Here is a 10,030-nt window from a genome sequence, read left to right on the forward strand (position 1 = left end):
TAGCTCCCTCTGTGATCGAGGTACTGGTCTAAAGGGAAATTCCCAAGGTGGGGGTTATATCCAGAACAGTAGAAAAGGGCTGTCCCATGATGCCAGATCAATGTCTGTGCTCATGGGGYGGGCCGATGACTTAGTTAAACTCCAAAGGAAATWGGAGTTTCCTTCATTAAACAGTTTATAATCAMATTACATAATTTCACAAATAGTTTCATCTKTACTCATTCATTTTATACAACAATTAGATGCACGCCTCATAACTGGGACTCTTGTATAAACAGAGTTATGGTAATGTGGCTGTATTGTCTCTCATGAGYTTCACAAACATTAAACWAAATGGACCGGTCGTAGCTGGATTCTCCCCCGACTGTGTACACGTTCTCCAAAACATGGACATTGTTCAGTTCTCAAGTTCTATGATGGAGAAGAGATTCCTTTGTTCTCCTTTGAAACCTTCTCTCTCTACACTCTGGCCATGAGGGGAGAGACTCCTCTAGGAATTTATGACCTGCGATAACAGAGCCTGGGTGTAGGGGGAAGAGAGAGAGGTGGTGAGAGAGAGAGGGGGATGGTGCAGAGAGAGGGGGATGGTACTCGCTATCCCCAAAGAGGGCCAYGTCATGACAGTACATTTAATGTAAAAACTAAACCCAACTACTAGGTCACTGTCTCTACAGATAATACCCACTGCTAGTAACCATGTATTAATCTAACAGTATATTTAATGTAAAAACTAAACCCAACTACTAGGTCACTGTCTACAGATAATACCCACTGCTAGTAACCATGTATTAATCTAACAGTATATTTAATGTAAAAACTAAACCCAACTACTAGGTCACTAGCTCTTACAGATAACACCCACGCTGTTATTACAGTACATTTAATGTAAAAACAAATACGTTTAGTTGTAGGCCTATGCACTCGCAATGGCCAATCCACATTTAGTGTGCTCCATATCTCACAGCCATATTGAAGTCTTGTTTGTAAAATTGTTTCATAGCAAATATCTTGTTTGTAAAATAGTTGCTTTTGCTTCGAAGAAATAAAAAGTATATCTACAGAAGCTGAGAACATCCTCTCTCCACCTTTGACAACAGAATAGCTGTGTTTTCCCCACAATTGGATGTAAAAAGTGTTAATCAGAACACTTTTCTTTTCTCCTGGAGATTTTTTCCCTCTGAAAAGGAAGAGAGAGAGTGCCTCGCTCAACATAGCAGCAGGCCTCCTCAACATAGCAGAGGCCTCGCTCAACATGCAGCAAAGGCAGGCCTCGCTCAACATAGCAGCAGGCCTCGCTCAACATAGCAGCAGGCCTCGCTCAACATAGTAAGGCAAGCAGGGCCCAGCGAAACAGGGGCAGGTAGGCAGACACTTTCATTACAGGATATCATGAGGATAATGTAATTTACTGTTTCACCAATCATGGTTTTAGCCTCATAAAAACGAAGACGTTTTGAGTGAGGTAAAATTTAATGTGCAGCTCGCACAGATGCGACCAATACATGTTTAACTCGCCCAGCGAGACTAAATGGTGGCAGTTCTGGCCGCCCGCATGTAGGCTTTTCACTACTCTCTAATTTTCATTTTACTTTGATGAAAAGGGCTCCATCTTCACAATCAACAGTATCCTAGGCCAAGGCTCTCTCTCACTCTCTCCTCAGCAGCAGACCAGCCCCAAGACATTTGGCTGACTACAATTTTTATCGGCTTTTCATTTTTTTTATCGGCCAAAAGCCAGAAATTACCTGCTAACGAAAACCCTGTGTGTGGCGTGCCGTGTGCGTGGCGTGTGGCGTGCGTGTGCGTGTGCGTGTGTGTGTGTGTGTGTGTGTGTGTGTGTGTGTGTGTGTGTGTGTGTGTGTGTGTGTGTGTGTGTGTGTGTGTGTGTGTGTGTGTGTGTGTGTGTGTGTGTGTGGTTTGTTACATGTGCATTGTAATGTCTGTGTAGTGTGTTTGCAGGTGTGTTCTAACTCTTTGTGTGTTTGTGTGTGTGTGTGTGTGTGTGTGTGTGTGTGTGTGTGTGTGTGTGTGTAGGTAAGCCAGTGTTCCTCCACATAGGTGAGGAGGTGGATGGGGTGGACATGAGGGCAGAGGTCGGCCTGCTGAGTCGCAACATCCTGGTGCGCGGCGAGATGGAACCTCGTTGCTACGACAACGAGGCCTGCAAGTTCTTCGCCTTCGACACTTTCGGGGGACACGTGAAGGTAATTTAATTAACATGTCATTAATTGTTCACGACTCTACCCCTCCAATCTATCTATTCATCCCTCTATCTACACCTTTACTTTATTCATTCATCCTCTCTTCATCCTTCCATAAACCCCTACATCTTCTCTTTGTCCTTCCATCTACTTTCATCTTTTCTTTATCCTTCCAATGATCTAAACTTGTAGATAGTGTGTGTAGGGCTGGACAATTCCGGTRACTTAACTTCCTTAACCTTTTACTGCAGTGGGCTAAATCAGGGTCACACAGAGTGTTTCTTGGTATTCTTAAACAATTCTACTTTGAAACAAAAGTATACACCTCACACACATGATTATGGGRTAAAAAAAGAAKACACTTGTACCATGTCAGACATACAGTTGAAATGYKTTAAATGTTGAGTTTGCATTCCAATATTACACTTTATATAAATCACAGAAGACTGAAATATAACAAAACCGTTTGACATAGACACACCGGATTTTCRGCGGGTTTTTGAAATAATGTTTATTAATKCTGAATRRTATTAGTAACCTTCYASCCATGAGGCCTCAAGGTCATTTGACTGCAGGAAAGGGCTGCAGTCTGGGAGGTTAYCAGAGTTCTGCACCCCTGATCATGTCTTTCTGTTCTGTTTATTCAGTCCTTGAGGCCTTCACCAGAAGAAATGGGCTATTGTTTTGGGCTATACTGTACAGTTAACATAAAGGTTACATTAAGAAACTGAGCTCATCTAATGTCCTTACAGGTTAGGTGAGGGTAAGGGAAAAGTTTATAGAGTTGAGTTATAATCAGATGTTTAGTTAGAAAGCACAACCCTTCCGTCCCCGTCTAGCAYGGCTAGACGCCCAGACTCTGGGGAGCACAGTTAGGACAGAGAGAGCTGAGACTGTCACACACGCCAGCCAAATAGATTATTACAGTAATGATCTGGTTTGGGTCATGACTGTCATCAGATGACATATGGTGACGCAATCTGTCAATGACATTTGTAATATCATCGTTATGACAGTGGTATGTTGGCTGTCATTAGGCCAGTGTGATTCTATGACAGATGGACAGGCAGGCAGGCAGGCATGGCAGGAGGCAGGGGCAGGCGGCCAGGACAGGCAGGGCAGGCAGGCAGGCAAACACACACACACAACACACACACCACACCACAACACACACACCAACACACACACACACACACACACCACACACACACAACACACACCACACACACACACACACACACACACACACATCAGCACCATAACAGCTATGGATAATATTAATTCAAGATACCAATCCTTGATTTAAGCAAGCAGGCAGGCTAAGGTTTGCACAAATAAACATTGTCACTTTGCTGAGGGGAGTGTCACATTGGGAAGTTTCTTGTATTGTGTGTTTTGCCATTACTGTAATTAGGTTTGGCGAACATTTCCAATGAGTGAAAGTTTCTTGGAAGCTCTTTTGATTGAGTCCGTCTAAATTAAGGCACATTTTATTTACAAGCCAGAAACAAAGTGTGAAGGCGAACCTAGGGGGGAGATAAACACACACACACACACAGACACACACACACACACCACACACACACACAACACACACACACACACACACACAACACAACACCACACACACCACACAACACACACACAAACACACACACAGCCAACACAACACACACAACCACACACCACACAGTGGACACTGGATATCTTTAGAGTGAGTTGTAGTGACATCGTCAAGTAGCAGTGATTTTTGAACGATGTCAGTCATAGACTGGGTTGCTGTCCAAATGCCACCTATAATAGTGCAGTAACCTTTGACCAGGAATGCAGGGTCTCATTTGGGATGCAGACCAGAAGAAGATACACAGCTATATGGAATGTAGAGTCTCATCTCCAACTGCTGCAAATTCTTCCATTACATTTAGTCAACACTTTTAATGAAGAATTAGGAAACATTTGATTAGTCTCTATGCATGGAAACTCTCGCTATTTTTTATGTCTTCTATAATCAATTCTCACACTTCACTGTTTCTTTCACATTCAAGTTCTCCTGTCTTCTTCTCTGTCTTTCTCTCACTCTCTACGGTCTATTCTAACGGTCTCATCTCTATCGGTATCAGCTCTAACGGCTCATCTCTAACGGCTCACTCTCTAACGGCTCATCTTAACGGCACTCAATCTCTAAGTCATCTTAAGCCTCACTCCTAACGCCTCACTCTCTAACGGTTAACTCTCTAACGGTCTCAGTCTTCTAACGGTCTCAACTCTCTAAGCGTCTACTCTCTAACGGTCTCACTCTCCAACGGTCTCACTCTCTAGCATCTCACGTCTAGCTCTGATCTCAACGTACTCTCTAGCCGTCTCACTCTCTAGCGTCTCACTCTCTAGCGTCACTTCTAGCGGCTCACTCTAGCGGGCTCACTCTCTGGCGTCTACTCTCTAGCGGTCTCACTCTCTAGCGGTCTCACTCTCTAGCGGTCTACTTTCTAACTGTCTCACTCTCCCCTCTCTCACATGTCTCCCTCCAGGTGGAGCGTGGCTTTAGTCTGTGCAGGTGTTTGGTGAGAGCTGCAGCACATGGGTCAACAGTCTATGGGTACCTACCTGTCCACTTCATATGAAGGAGACGTGGACCAGAAGGGAGGCTACGATCCACCATCCGTCAGATCTGTCCATCCACCATACCTTCTCCGCTGTGTCACTGTGCACGGCTCTAACGGCCTACTGGTGAGCTATATGCATGCACACACTTGACATTTGGTTCCATACATTTGAGAGTATAAAAGTGCTGCTGGTCGCCATCATTGTCACGACGACACCCCTTCGCCCAGCCTCCACATCGTGTGTGTGTGTGTGTGTGGTGTGTGTGTGTGTGTGTGTGTGTGTGTGTGTGTGTGTGTGTGTGGTGTGGTGGTGTGTGTGGTGTGTGTGTGTGTGTTGTGTGGTGTGTGTGTGTGTGTGTGTGTGTGTGTGTGTGTGTGTGTGTGTGTGTGTGTGTGTGTGTGTGTGTGTGTGTGGTTAAAGAGGTCTTCTGTTAGATCAACTGTCTTACCCCAGCAGAACCCCAACTATAAGCTGTATACCAAACCAGTGGCAGGGTGACAGCTGTTTTTCGGATCCCAGATGTAAAGTCATTTAACTGAATCAGTAGGGTTAGCACATTCACACAAAGATTTTCAGACCTCACTTGACAGGTTTCTTCCGTTCACGGAGGCACAGAAAAAGTACAGTCAAACACATCCATTTTATTAGCGTTACTCTCTAAGGGCTGTAGCTGAGTTGTTGAGACGTTCCACATCTTGGGTTGAACAATTCTGCTGACTTTCCTCAAATTCCCAGGTTTTTCAGAAATCCTGATTCCGGGAATCTTTGAACCAGGACTTCTAGAAGACCTGGGAATTTTGGGAAAGTTGCTGGAATTTTGTAACCTTATCCAGGTTGAGCTACAAGGGTTTCAGGAAACTTACCTGTGGTGTTATTTCACTGTCTTTGCTAAAAATCTGAGCCCCCTACGAAATTATAATGATGATAATAACCATATTCATGATTATGCATGTTGCTAATTACTGTTGTGAACCCAGGGACATTATGATCTGTGGACGTTACAGGGTCACAGACAGAGCAACTAAATAGAATTACGCACAAAAGAAGATAATTGCTTCTAGCTAGAATTCTATGAGAACAGTCTGTTGGAGACTGAGGTGGGTGGGTGTGTGTTTGTGTGTGTGTTTGTGTGTGTGTGTGCGCGCTCATGCAAGCTCATCTTCGCCCATCCTCGTGCACGTGCGTATGTGTTGGAGGGTTGTTAAAGGTGTCCTGTTGTGTTGCCACGGCAATCAGAGAATCTATCCGTTGCCATAACGAGGAGATGTGCCGTTGCTACCCAACATGACGTATCTAAACCAAGGCTCCTGAAAATTGGGTACAAACTGGATAGAACACAATTGTGTCCTGTCACTCTTCAGGCGTTAGAAAGAAATGGAAGATAGATGGTGAGATACTGAATTCTCTGAGATGTTATCTTTCTGCTTCGGCTTTGTCCCAATTAGTACCCTATTCTATTCCCTACATAGTGGAACAGGGTCCCTGGTCCCTACGGACCCTGGTTTAAAATAATGCACTAGATAGAGAATAGGGTCCCATTTGAGACTCAGGCCCTAGTCTCCTCTCCTTCATCAGATGTCAGAATATCTCCATAGACATGAAGACTGGGGTTAGCACCGCATGATTTAGCTCAGCAGGCTAATCAGTCTTGTGTGAGCAGAGGTAGTTTGGTGAACTGTTCTTCACATGAGGAGACTTCCTAACCAACGCGCAAGAGAGAGGTGAGAGATGAGCTTAGCTAGCAAGTGTGGCAGGCAGAGTAATATCTTTCTTTAATGGTTTGTAGCTCAGTGGAATGATGTGTTTCACACCATCTGGATGAGATTGGGTTTTTAGCCAGTGCAGATGCAAGAGAAGAAGCAGAAGGAGAACCAACATCATCACCACTCCTTCAGACATGTGCCAGTCAAAAGTAAATGTGTTGGTGGTTTTGTCAGGGGTTGGGGTTATTCCAGTCAAATTCAGAAAGTAGGACTAAACAGAATTCGCAATTCCAAATGTCACTCATTGAAAGCATGTGAAGATATTGGGGATTGGAATTCAGGCGTACTCCGTGAATTGGCACTGGAATTTAAATGGAATTGACCCCAACCCTGGTGTTTCTCTTCTCTCTCGCCCTCTCTCTCCCCACCTCCTCTCTCTCTCCCTCCCTCCCTCCCTGCCCACTCATCAACTCACTCACTCACTCACTCACTCACTCACTCACTCACTCACTCACTCACTCACTCACTCACGTCCTCACTCACCCCCCTCGCTCTCTCCCCCTCTGCTCTCTCCTCCTTCTCTCTACCTCCCCCACTCACTCACTCTCTCTTCTCCCTCGCTCTCTCGCCCCCCCCCCTCTCCCTCCTCCTGCCTCCCTCCCTCCCTCCCTCCTCCTCCCTCCCTCCGCTCCCTCCCTCCCCCCTCCCTCCTCCCTCCCCCTCCTCTCCCTCCTTCACCTCACTCTCGTCTCCCACTCCTCTCATCGCCCCCCTCTCTCTCCTCCCTCCTTCTCTCTACTCTCCCCCTCCTGCACTCTCTCTCTCTCCCCCCCTCTCTCCTCTCACTCCCTCCCTCCCTCCCTCCATCCCTCCCTCCCTCCCTCCTCACTCCCTCACTCACTCCCTCCTCTCACTCCTCCTCTTCACTCTCACTCCCTCCTTCTGCTCCCTCCATCGCCCTCCCTCCCTCCCCTCCCTCAGCAGCCTCACTCACTCTCTTCCCCTCCTCTCTCTCCCGCCCCCCTCGTCCCCCCCTCGTCTTCCCTCCTCCTGCACTCAATCTCTCTCTCTCCCCACTCCTCACTCTCTCTCTCTCCCCCTCACTCTCTCTCTCCCCCTGCTTCTCTGTTCTAGCCAGGTAAAGGACGTGGTGGGCTATGATGCTCTGGGACAACTGTTTCTTCACTGAGGACGGTCCTGAGGAGAAGGAACACTTTTGACCACTGCCTGGGGCTGATGACAGGAGCTGGTACCGGGCTGCTGCCCTGCCCGACAGGGACAGCAAAGATGTGTCGGGCGATAGTCACACAGGGAGCCTTCCCCGGATAGTGTGGCCAACCGCAGACAAGACTGCAGGTAGAGGAGAATCAATAGAAAGTGTTCCCTAGGTAGCAGATCTGGATCAGTTTCGCCTTCACGCAATCCTAAGCCTTAACTATTAGTGGGGAAGATGCAAAACTGACCCAGATGCAGCGTCCTAGCGCGCTGGACTTCAATCTACACATGATAGGATACAGCGGGTAAGATGGATATATAGCAGAGCAGAAACAGGTAATGGTACAGCACACACTCACCTGTTTAGCATGTCTTGCCCTTAGCGTATAAAGAGTAGAGGTTGGTCCTCGTGAATCTGATATGTCTGTCCCCGTGGTAACCTGCTATCTCTGGGTGTTAGAGAGAACAGAGGTGATCGATTAATTGCATTAAGAAGACACGCTCAGCCAGAAAGATACAACACTGGCACATAAGACTGAGCCTTTACCTTATCTTACTTAATCACACCACACACACACACACACACACACACACTACACACACACACACAACACAGCACACAGCACACACACAAACACACACACACACACACCACAACACACACACACACACCACACACAGCACACACACACATCACACACACACACTGCTTATTACCCGGACTGATGTTCTATTTGTGTCCCTCCCGTACTGTGCTCGCCTGTGGATGCTGGGTCGCCTTTGCAAAACCAATTAGGTATTGTGATTCTAAGGGCTAGATGTGTTTGACTAAAAGTCTGGATCCCACATTCATTTGAGTGTTAAAATCAGAGTTGTATCTAGTTGGTCGGTTACTAGGGCTGCATCCAAGATGGCATCCTCTTCTACAAGTGCTTCGTGTCATGTGTTGTTTAAGAGAGTACATCTATTCGTACACAGTGCCTTCGTGTCTATGTGTTGTTAAAGAGTTACATCCTATACTACCACAGTGCCTTTCGGTGTCTATGTGTTGTTTAAGAGGTTACTCTTTCCCGAATTTAGGGGGGGGGGGGGGGGGCAAAAACGACAGGGCTTTTCAGCTCGGGGATGTTGAACGTGCAACCTTTCGGTTACTAGTCCAACGGTCAACCACTAGGCTACGCTGCCGCCCATGAACAGCCCACATGAACAGCCAGTCATTCGAAAAGAGGTTGCATTTTGACATATTTACGAGTGGAAACCTTTGTTGTTCTCTCTGTTGAAATCGGCCGGTCCGTCTGCTGGAAAATTAAGTTCGGGCAGAAAGTCTCTGGTTTGTCCACCAGAGATTCAAGTCTTTCGTAGTTGTAGCTTGTTCCCTTTGTTCTGGAAGTGTCTGTTAAATATGGATACATCAGACGCACCAATGGTCYTTTGATAGGGAAATGTTCTCCAGAATGGATCTTTCAGAGTACTGGTTCTCGTTGCATTTACCAGACTAAAGTACTTAAACAGCTGCAGACTGAATGTTCCTGTGTTGTCTTTAGTTTTGTAGAGATGTTCTTCTTCTCTGTTGAAGTTTCAGAGTTCTAGCCATTACGTCCCTCTCAGCTCACGATGTTGGTCTCGTTGATGTACATTTTGTCGGAAGTGGGTTTTATACACTCTGGAAAAAGGGGGCGTTCCATGACGCCGATGTAATGTCTGCTCACGTGGGCGTGGCCACTGACTTGGTTAAGACTTCATATGGAAAATAATTATCTCATTACATCTTCCCACAAATAGTTTCACAMTTAATCGTATACGTTCCCCCACATTTGGATGTGACCCTGACAACTGGGAAATATACACATTCAGAGATAAACTTATGTTGTTATACTGTCTTTAGTTACGCCACAAATTATTAACACATTCCACAGGATTGTTCTTTAAATACCCACGGACCATTCCAAATGTTGGGATACAGAAATACTGTTTAATTATTCAGCCTTTTAATGTTATCATACTGCAACGTCACTCTCTGTGGTGACAAAGGGATTTAACTCAAGTTTCTGAGAGTAGGGAGAGAGAGTTTTCCTGCAGGTATTTATGACCATCATAAAACTGTGGAGAGAGAGGTGGGGCGCCTATGATCCTCCCCCCAAGGGCATGTCATGACAGTGCACTACTTTTGACCATGGTCCTATGGGTCCTGCAGGGTCAAAAGTAGTGCACTATATAGGAGCTTGGTCAAAAGTAATGGACTATGTAGTGAATAGGGTGCCATTTGTGACGCAGTCCAGGAATTTGCCTTACATTACATTTCATAGA

General features: G+C 46.1%; 1 long non-coding RNA gene across 1 annotated transcript; it reads left to right on the plus strand.

The window, feature by feature from the left end:
- Nucleotides 1-2,032: 2,032 nt before the first annotated feature.
- On the plus strand, nt 2,033-7,815 carry LOC139026844 (uncharacterized). Its single transcript, XR_011478786.1, has 3 exons — nt 2,033-2,204; nt 4,730-4,928; nt 7,647-7,815. It is a non-coding gene; the product is annotated as an uncharacterized lncRNA (long non-coding RNA).
- Nucleotides 7,816-10,030: the final 2,215 nt, after the last annotated feature.

The sequence above is a fragment of the Salvelinus sp. IW2-2015 genome, unplaced genomic scaffold (genome assembly GCF_002910315.2).
Source record: "Salvelinus sp. IW2-2015 unplaced genomic scaffold, ASM291031v2 Un_scaffold6040, whole genome shotgun sequence".
NCBI lineage: Eukaryota > Metazoa > Chordata > Actinopteri > Salmoniformes > Salmonidae > Salvelinus > Salvelinus sp. IW2-2015.